Here is an 11,458-nt window from a genome sequence, read left to right as displayed (position 1 = left end):
GCCAAATCCTGAACTTGTTGATATCCAGGCATCACTGTTAGAAGAGGAAAAGAAGCTAAAAACTAAGGAAGAACCAAGTACCTCTAGAGATGAGCATGCATTATATGTTGGCAATAGGTACAAAGGCAAGAAGGATCAGCTCTTCTGTGACTTCTGCAAAAGGACCGAACACACTGAAAAGTTCTGCCACGCAAGAAAGAGATCCCAAAAGGCCTATCTAGTCGCAATCAAAGAAGAAGAAGAAGACGACCACCAGGAGAAGGACAAACCTCATCAGTCCTTCTATTCATATAGACTTTTTTAGTTTTGTATTTCTTTGCCCTAATGCTTCTGGCCATAAGCTTTGTAAACTCCTCATGTAACTTGGCATTACAGTCCCTGTACACTTTGTGAGGCCCCTGTTACAGCCTCTGGATGTCCATCATGTTTTGGTGCCCACACTTAGCCTTTTGTGTGACAGCCTCTGGTGTCTACCATGTTTGTGGTCTACCCACACTTTGCAAGTGGTTCTCATTACATCCTCTACACACTTTGTGCCTTTCTAGTTGTGATTGAGGAGGGGTGTTGAGATTCAGCAATCACACTCACTAACAGCCTCTTTGTATGGAGCTTCAGGGCCAAGGACATGCACGCTTACCTATCCCATATGCACAGTGGTGCCTACTACAGTTTCCTACTTTCCTATAAAGCATTGTACTTGCTTCATTTTTCTTAATGCAATGATAGTACTCTTTTCTTATTAGTAAAGTGTCAGTGTCATTGTCCACATACACAAGATTGTGTTTATGAGTCCAAGTCTCAATCTTGGAACCTAATTCACTTGTATAACAAACAGTGTCTTTGTCTCCTCCATCATGAGTTTACTCTTCTCCTTCCATCCACCATAACTCAATGCCATGTCCTAGATCCCGCTCACTCTAACAAAGAATTGGCCAGTGAAGATCGTAGGTGTCCAATTCTCTGTGGACTTTATAGTCATGAAAGGAGTGGACTACAATATCCTATTAGGCTGACCCTGGATGTGCAACGCTAGAGTCATCGAAGATTTTGGGGTAATGGCTTGATCTTCCTTGGCAATAGAACGGATGCTATGAGAATAGAGATGGACACTTGGAAGACCTCACCAGTCAACTTAGATGCCATCTTTGCTATGCTCAAGGGTAACGCCCAGGTCAAGAAGTCCTATGGGCCCTTGACCAAGTATATCCCATGCCCAAATGACGAGCGGGATTGGATGCACGTTCTTGCTACAATCGACCTGCCGTTCTCTGATCACGAGGCATATGAGCAAGCCATCAAAAGAATCGGCAAGTCTAACGACACACCCTCCACACCAGTTTGCATGATGGCAGGAACCCTTCGTGGGAAACCTAAGCCTGTCAACTTCCAAGTCCCGGCCAACAAAAGGGAACTCCAGGAAATACTGGAATACTTAACGGACAAGCTAACTGGCAATCCAGCTGCAAACTTCAAACCACTCTAGGATCTCTTAGATGAATCCAAGTGGCAATGGACCAGAGTGCATGACCTAAACCTCATGTATAACTGGGCTCTAGTCCTTGACCAACGACAAGAGATATGCCAAGTACTAGGAGACGACAAGCAGTCTGACAAGGAGGACTCTCACGACGAATGTGAAGACTGCCAATCCTTCAGTGAACAAAAGTGAGGGCAAGGTAGACAGCGTGGAATACGACACGGAGGGGCAAGAAATAGAGCAAATACAAGCAGACTCCAAGCCGCAAAAAAAGAGTATCTTCAGGATAAAGCAAGGAGTCATGCCCATGGAATGCAACCATGCCTGGTTGGAACGCGTAGAGGCCATAGATCTTGGGCAAGCAGGCCTAGCCTAGCCAGGAACAACATCAGTGCTTATGACAGAGTCACCGTCCGAACTGCGCCCACGAGCAGGGGAGACCACCTCTTCTAGCGACGGCGGGGAAGTCAACTCTGTGTCAGAGATTAGTTCGGATAGTGACCCAAAAATCCCTAGGCCAACTACGACTAGACGCACCAAGGGGGATCTACCCGTCCATCTAAGGCGCAGACGATTGAGGTAGAGAAAGGCAAACCAACCCAGGGATACGCAAATTGAAGAACAAGGAAAACCGCAGGACCTCCCTAAACAATTTACGAAATTCACAAAAGGGGATAGGGTAGTAGTTCTGTTAGGTGCCAAGCGTCAAGGGCAAACGAGTGAACCAATTGAGGGACCAGCCAAGGTCAAGGAGATGAACCTAGCTGAGGAAGGGGAGACAACCCAACCAGTATTCATTGTCGATGATCTGATTGGGGAAGAAGAAACGAGTCTCGTCGCTCTCTTGCGAGAGTACATAGATGTGCTCGCCTAGTCCCTAGACGAGCTTAAGTGGGTAGATCCGAGTGTCATGACTCACAACATACCTATGATGCCAGACGCAACGCCGGTCAAGCAGCGACCGTACCCTATGAATCCAAAACATGCTCATGCTGTCAAAGAGGAGATTGATAAGCTAATGAAGGCGGGATTCATTTACAAAATTGAACACACAGACTAGGTGTCACCCATAGTCATTGTGATGAAGAAGAATGGAAAGATCCGGGTGTGCGTCAATTACAAGAAGGTGAACGTTTCTACTAAGAGAGACAACTATCCATTACCGTACACCGAGAACATGCTTGAGAGAGTGACAGGCAACGAAGCCTACAGTTTTCTAGACGGCTTCTCAGGGTACAACCAGGTGCAAGTGCATCCTGCAGACAGGCACAAGACTGCCTTCGCCACTGAGTGGGGCGTCTTTGCTTACAGAGTCGTGCCCTTTGGGTTGACGAATGCCCCTGCCACCTTCCAATGCCTCATGTGCGCTTATTTTCAAAGACATGCTTTGCAAGGAGTTGGAAGTCTTTGTTGATGACCTCTGTGTTCACTCAACCTAGATTGAACACTTAGACAAACTATGTGCAGTCTTTGAGTGGTGTCGCTTATATCGTCTCTCCTTGAACCCCTTAAAGTGCCAATTTTGGGTAAAGCATGGATGCATCTTAGGGCACATGGTGTCAAAGAACAACATTTCCCCCACTGACTTTTCGAAAGTCAGGGTTATTGTTGACCTTCCACCCCCAATCTACTACAAGGGAGTTCAGTGTTTCCTAGGCCATACAAGGTATTATCGGCAGTTTGTACTAAACTATGCATTGATCGCGAGACCTTTTTACAAGCTGCTGATCGTCTTCGAATGGACCGAGGCATGCCAACGAGCATATGAAGAGTTGAAAAAGGCTCTAACCACTACACCAATACTATGAGCCCCAGATTGGACCATTACCTTCCACGTGCATATCGATGCTTCTAAATTTGCCGTGGGGGTAGCGTTGTGCCAAATTGGCAAACACAACCTAGACTATCTAGTGAGCTTTGCTAGTAGGCAACTCATCGATACGGAAATGAACTATTCAACAATAGAAAGAGAAGGGTTAGCCATGGTGTTTGCTGCTGTGAAGAAATCTCGGCACTATCTATTGGCCACACCTTTTACCTTTTTTGTGGACCATCAAGCCCTGCTCTATCTAGTAAACAAACCTTGTGCTACAGGACGCATAGCTCGGTGGCTCCTTCTGCTCTTGGAATTCGACTTCTCTGTGGTTGTACGAAAAATAAACAAACCTTGCGCATTTCCACGGGAGAGGCTGCTGGGGCAAGGCATTGTTGACGAATTGCCCGACGCCCATCTCTTTACCCTGTCCAACAGGAGAGAATTATTCAAGGCTGATCTAACGCCATATTAGGCGAATGATATAGTCCAAGTGCTTGAACATGGACTACCTGAGCGACTGATAGAAAAAGCCTGACTTAGGCAATTAATCCTTAAAATCCAGCCCTATTAGCTGATCGCAGGCCAACTCTACAGGCTGGGGCAAGACGGATTGTTGCGCGGATGCGTATGCGAATACGAGATGCACGATGTGCTCTCAGAAGTGCATGGCGGCATTGCTGGAGGGCACTTTAGCGGAGACACGACAGCACGAAAAGTGTTGCAATCTCAACTATGGTGGCCCATGCTTTTCCGCGATGCAGCCCGATTTGTCAAGCATTGTGACGAGTGCCAATGGACAAAGTTCTCGATTCGCACCCCTATTATTGCACGACAACCCTTCAAAAAATGGGGAATTGACTTCATCGGACCCATCAGTCCTGCTGCCCATTATTCACAAGCCAAGTACATCATTGTGGCCACGGACTACCTCACGAAATGGGCAGAGGCAAGAGTGACACGAAAAAACGATGCTAGGATGACCGCCAAGTTCTTATGGGAGCAGGTGATCTCACGATTTGGCTGCCCCATCAAACTGGTAAGTGATCAAGGCATACACTTCATCAACAAAGTGATAGCGCATCTCCTGTCCACCTTTCTCATCATCCATCACAAATCCTCACCATACTACCCCCAGGTAAATGGCCAGGCAGAATCCATGAATAAGATTCTTATCAATGTCCTGACCAAGGTGGTCTCAGCCTCACGCAGCGACTGGGACAACAAGTTGATGGCAGCTCTGTGGGCTTACAACACAGCTTATAAAACGACTGTCGGTCAAACCCCCTTCATGCTGACCTATGGAACTGAAGCGGTTCTACCATTATAATTCTTCATTCCTAGCCTGAGAATAGCACTTCAAGTATGATGGGAAGGGAAGGAGGCATGGACGCAATGCCTAGTCAAACTTGAGCGCCTCTCAGAGACTCACCTTCTAGCCACCCATGCGCTTATATGTGAGAAGGCCCAATGCAAAATTTGGTTTGACAAGCTTGTCAAGCAGCGTGACTTCGAATAGGGCAACTTAGTGCTTCTCTATTCAGTTAAGGGGCACAAGCAAAAAATGAAATTTAGAGGTCTTGGACCTTTCAAGGTTCGTGCGATCAGCCGCACAGGCAATGTCGAGCTCGAGACCTTAGATGGTGAGGGCATAGGCTTCTTCAACGGTAGTCGTATCAAGAAGTACTACCCCCACCCATCTATTGCACGATCCCCTGATGCTAGAACCGCCTGTCAAGATACAAGTGGCCACAATCATGGAGGTTGATGATGAGGATGAGGAAGTCGTATATCCCGCATACCTCCATATTACAGTCATGGCAAAACAAATATGCGCTTTCAACGCCTTGATCGACGAGGGAGCAGACTTCAATGTCTTAACTCACGATCATTGGACTCAACTTGGCAGACCACAACTTCAACCCACTAATGTGAAATTAAGCCCATATGTGGCCCATTCCTACGCACTTCTCAGCAAGTGCAGAGCCGCCGTTTCTATCAAGTCTGAGACTGTTCCAATGATTTTTAACGTGTTGCCAAATGCTAACAACGCAAGCATGGAGTCGCTGCTGGGGCGAACTTTCAAAAAGCAGACTCACTGCAATGTTGATTATGAGTTGTAGCGCATCCACCTCGCAATAGGCAACGTTCGCATTGTCACAGCTTTCAGCAAGGGCTGCGCGACCTCATCACTATCCACAACGCCACTAGTAGGAATATCCGTAACCAAGCCCAAGGAGGGGGTAATTCGCAGTCGCCACCTCCCAGATTCCACGAATCATAGCCCACAACAGCAAAACCTAATGCCCAACAGCCTAGATTTCAATGGTAGCCTAAGCAGCCACAACCGCCGCCTAGGAATCGATGCTCCTATCCTCATAAAACAAAAAAACTCTAAACCTAGCAGGCCAAGACACACTCACAGAAAGCACTGCATGATCAAGCAAAGATGGATCCCTAAAACCCTCTTGCACGCGCAAGGCTACTACATGGGCAACACCTGGATGTGGATCCCTAAGGCATATACGGCCAAAGGCGTTACTTGTATGCCACCCTCAAGCTTGATCAACCCAAGTCCCATAAGCCCTCCAAACCATTCGCCGCAGCACCCTGCAAAACCACAACCATCCGACCCATCCACGCCTAAACCCAAGGAAGTCACACAAGCCTATCGGCCCAAACAACAGACTCCATCACATGAGTCATCACCTGACCAAGTCAACCTGACTCCTCCAATCCACCTTGAATGCAGCAGCCCATCCATCGTGGCTGCCCCTAATCTACCCATAATCCAAGCAGCTCAACCCCAGACTCAAACACACACCCAACCACAACTCGTCATTGCCACCAATGCTAGTTCTAGCAAACCGTGATCGCCTGTTAGCCTTACGTCCTCCTATGAATGCAAATCCTTTTTAGCACTTGCCGTCGACCTCGTAGAGGACATCGAGGATGACATGGTGAAATGCATTAAGCAACTAGATGCCACCTTCATGTCATTAGCACTAAGCTACGACCACTTGGACTTAGGATTATTGGAGGAACCCTTTGCAACTGAAGTTCAAGCCATGCCTTGCTCCTAGGAAACCTTTGAATTAGCATTTGCAAACGCTTCCTGCTCCACTGCTTAATTGCTCAACAGTGAGATATCTAAGGAGCAAGCCGTCAAGCAGCGCCTCATCATATCATACAAACAACAAACCACTTCGGCGATCACTGAGCAAGAAATCACAGTGTTATCAAAGCTCACTGATACCGACTCCCCATTCTTGAAGCATTGGTACACTCTTAGGCTGCAATGGGAAGTCAAAGGATGCCGCATAATGACCAACGTTGAGCAGCATCGTGCTATCAAAACGGCGGTATATGACCCCACATATGTCGCGCCAACCTCATATCAAGTGTTAACCACTCTTCGGGGCCGTCCCATAGAAGAACACATCAAAGGACACCCCTACCTTGACTGCTTGTTGACCGAGGAAGAGTTGCACATTACTAGTCGAGTCAACTCTGGTGACTTCCTAACAGATGTTCTCACATACATCACACAAGTGGGGATTAAACCCTCTGATCTAGACCATGACGCTCACTTAGAGTACAACCCCCAGTTCTATGATTGGCTCCTTCACAAGTAAATCCTACGCCGCCATGCCAAACGCCCTTGCCTTTCTGACTCTAAATCCTATGAAGGATTCTTCTTAAGCTAGAAGGGGAGGGGGAATTAGTGAAACACATAAACATATATTATGAAAAATAGGAAAAAAGTTAAAGGCTGAAAAGGAAAATCTACAATGGTTCTTAATGAATTCATTCAAAAAGCATAGAGTTTCTCTTTTTCAGCAGTCAGTAAATTATTATGTGGAAAGTACTAATGAAAATTTTGGTTTATGACAGGAACAAAAAATGTCGTAGCATGACCGAGCCCACCGGCTCCCATTCACGGAAGAGGAGAGAATGCAGTACAGCATCACCTTGGAGAGCCGCGCCTAGAACCAATTGAAATTCCGAACTATTCACAATGTAGAAGGATTAGTGGCCAAGGAAGAGGCGGCCAGTCATGGAAAGCTGCAACTTCAAGAAGTACCTGGAAAGATTTGCAAAGAACCCGACCACACGAGTTGTGTGGAATTTCTCAGGTCCTACGACCCCGACAACGAATGTGGCACCGTCATAGTGGGAAGAGGACAGAATGCCAAGCAAGTATTGGTTCGACCCCGGCCTTGGTGGAGAAGGCACTGGGACTGGAACCAAAGGTGGAAAAGAACCAGAAGAGGGATGTATATGCCATGCTGGGGATGAGAAAGGAGGACGTGCTGACAAACGACGGCATCAACATCCAAGACATCCCCAATGCAGAGACTAGGTTGCAAGCGAAACTCATACATGCACTCTTTTCCACCCAACACTATAACGCGTTGATGCACCGAATCAGTGTGCCAATACTGGAGAATGTGGCGGCCCATACCTTGCACGAAGTCGACTGGAATGGTTACGTGCGCAAGACCATCGACCAGGCAGCTAGAGTGCTAGCCTTAGGAAGCATGCTCGCAGGAGGAGAATCCCCAGCGTTGAAGGCCGCAGAAAGAAAGAAGGCCTCCTCCAAAGCCTTGTTCATTGCCTACGAGAGCATCTTAACGGCGCTTATCCAGGAGGCCATGAAAGAGACGCAGGAGGCCGAAGAGGGGGAGGGGGAAACACCTGACAGGTCACCCCCTCACCAACACCAAGAGAGGTCTAGTGATAGGACTGAGACCGAGAAAGAAGGGGAAGAATAGAAAAGTAAAAAGCAGGTCAAGGAGACCAAAGAAAAAGGTAGTGCAAAAGAAAAAAAAAACAGGATGAAGGCCGCAGGAAGGAGAAGGAAGACTTGGAGAAAGCAAAAAGACAATCCCTCAGGGAGGCCGAGGAGAGAGAAAGGAAGAAGAAGAAACAACAGAGAAAGTCAAGCGAGCTAAAAAGGCATCAAAGCAAGAGGTTGAAAGGAGAAGAAGAGAAGAGCAAGAGGAAAAAGAGAAACTAGAGGAAGAATACAAAAAGGCTGAAAAGGAAAGGAAAAGAAGAGTCACAGAGGAGGAAGAAGAGTTAAGAAGAAAGGAAGAGGAGGACTTGGCCAAGGCTACACGCCGGTCCATCGAGTAGCAATGCAGGGCGGATGATCCAGAAGCCTGGAACCAGCCAAGGGAAGAAGGGCCTAGCTCCAGCACGCAAGCACCAGAACCCGCACCACCCGCAGTTCCGGAAGGAAAAGGAAAAGCACCCCTCTATCCTATCCCCACCCCATGGCACCCCCTGATGAACCCACTATGCTCACCCCTAGCACCCCCTCTATCCTATCCCCACCCTCATGGCACCCCCTGCTGAACCCACTACGCTCACCCCTAACATCCCCACCAGCTTGGAAGTGTCCAACCTGGTGGCTTGGATGCAATACTTCATCAGTAAAGAAATGGCCCAAGGGAAGAGCACGGAAACCATGACCACGGGGCCAAAAAGACTAGCCGCAGATGTAGAATTGAGGCAGGACCAGAAGCGTCCACGTATGGAGGCCTCAACCACCCCCACCCATGCAACAATGACGCCACCAGCTAGTTATGATGAATACGTCATTGAGATTCTCTCCCAACTAGAGAGGGTGAAGGAGGAAAAAAGAATGGCAGTGGCTGAGTTGGTAACAGAGAAAGAGTCAGTGGCGGCCTTCCAATTGGAGAAAACCCGCATCATCGCCATGCAGCAACGCCAAATATTTGAACTCAAGCAAGAATTGAAAGCAAAAGAGGACAAGGAAGAAAGCTACAAACAATGGCTTGAGGACGAGAATCAAGAGCTCGTGCAAATGCAGTGGGAATACAAGCTCCTCTTGATGCAATATAAGGAACTGGATGCAAAAACTACCACCATTGAGCAGATGATGGAGGAACTGAACGTCAAAGAAGAGGAGAGAAGACAAGAGAGGGAGCAACAACGAAAAGAGATCGAGTCCATGATTGATCAACTACACCTCAAGAGGAAAGAGCAAGACAACATGAGCAAAGAACTCAAAGCCCAGGAGCAGAAGCTCGTAACCCTAGCACAAAAGTAGGGGGAGAGCATGGAAGAAATGAGCAAAAAGGCCAAGGAATGGGCCACGTAGAACGAGAAACGGGTGAAGGCATTGGCGCGGTGCCTCGCCTTGGTGGAGAAGGGAAAAATCTTGGCAGCAAGCAAAGCGGACGCTGCCCAGATAGCCTTCACTACCTAGCAATAGGCCTTCCTCAACACACTACTGGACACAACCCAACTAGAGGGAAAGAAGCCATTGGAGGTGGTGCAAAAGAAACTAAGCATCGCACGCAGAGCCCTGCATGCGGGGCTATAGATGCCACCCCAACCTGCGGAGGTTAGGCTGGGCTTAGAAGAACAGCGAAAGTACCTGCTATTGGTTGGCCTAACCCCCCAGGAGATAGATGCACTCGGCTTTGAGGAAGGGCCGCAGCTAGATGACCGGCAGGGGGAGGACACTGACATTGAATTTGTCATAATAAGAACCAGTGAAGAAATAATCCCACAACCCCCCTCACCACACAATCAGGAACGGAAACAACTCGACCCACCCCTGGATAGACAAGCCACGCTCAAGGAGGAGCGACAGAAAAAATTGGTGGAAGAAGCCAAAAGGCAATTGCATGCCAAGCGAGTCGTGCAACCATCCGGATCTCTCCCACCATGCCCCGATGAACTCCCAACGCAATTCCACGTGGAGCTAGTGATTTGGGAATGGCAGGAAATCGAAAAGGACCCTTTTTCCTTTAGTTTCCTTATGCCTAACAGCCTAAGAAGGGTCCTGCTGATCAAAGTAATGGAGGAGGTGATTGCGGCTAGCAGCCGACTAGGCCAAAAATGGCTAGATGATAGGGCAAAGACCCCCACTCTGTGGGGCACAGAGGAAGCAGAGTTTTGGCAAGACAAAGTATTTGAGGTGCCACACACTGTAAGGGGCTAAAACTGCCAACCCCAATCGAGAAGGCAAATATGTGACATTAACATGCTCGCCTGGATGGCATTTTGCAACACCCTACCCTACGAGAGGAACGACCCCACGTTCATGGCATATCCTCATAGGGTAGGCATGGATTTTGTCGCCACCCTCCATGGGTGGCATGACTTTCCCATCATCTACAATTCCAACGCCATCTCCTTCAAGAATGCCCTCCTTTTTGATTTAGGAAGCCTAACCGACTCCATGACGCGCTTTCTCACAGAATTCTCCTCTTGTCCCAATCCCGCTTTCATAACTACATGTAATTACCTTAGGCTTCTTAAGCTATTACTCAAGCAAGATCTGGCACCACAGGAGAATGGATTGCCCCCCCTCTTTTTTGATCCCAACGCTATTGATAGTTGTGCCATGGCATGCTTAATGATGAGAGCTAGCCTGCTCCCTTCCTTTTGCCTAGCTCTCTTAGAGGACATGAGTGACAGCTAATTTACTAGGTGTAATCACCCCTTCCTCTCCACCACCTCTCTCCACGTCCGCATGAACCTGAAAGGGTACATGCAAAGCCACCCCAATTTTTGCGCAAATCCATCTGCCCTCCTTCCCCCCTCATTCAGATGAAGAGGATTAGACCTGGCTGTCATTCATTCCACTACAAAAAAAAAAGATTGGTCAACATCACCCACTTGTAGAAGCACTTACCACCACATCAAGCACGATCATTCCACCTAAATTTCTTAAGTTAGGCATGTCCAGTGGCTTCAGTCAGCTGGCTCCACTCCCAACCCCTAGCTCTTTTTGCTCCCCCACTTCACGCTTAGGGCACACCAAGGGCAGGACAAACCTAGGGAGGTAACACTCACCTATGGTTAGACCGGTCACCCTAAGCCACTAGCACCGCACACCCCTTGGCACAAATGGGGTCCTCAAGTGTGGGACATCACCCAGGCTTGCCTGCGGTTAGACCCACCTCCCCATTCCACTAGCACGAGCACAATGCACTAACACACTGAAATAAACACTCCCCTTAGGAAAAGCAAAGCACCTTCTCCTTCCACACATCAGAGAGTAACAAATCACCAACTTCGGAGGCCCCGTCAACCATGCAATGCCCGTTTGGCTCCTCCGACAAACAATGTCACAGCTCCTACAAGCACCTAAGTCTCCAAGTGGCCCTCACCATTGCACCGCTTGG

This window comes from Lygodium microphyllum, chromosome 10 (genome assembly GCF_053477565.2).
Source record: "Lygodium microphyllum isolate KBCC chromosome 10, Lygodium_microphyllum_v1.1.10, whole genome shotgun sequence".
Classification (NCBI taxonomy): domain Eukaryota; kingdom Viridiplantae; phylum Streptophyta; class Polypodiopsida; order Schizaeales; family Lygodiaceae; genus Lygodium; species Lygodium microphyllum.
Note: the sequence above shows the minus strand (reverse complement) of the source record.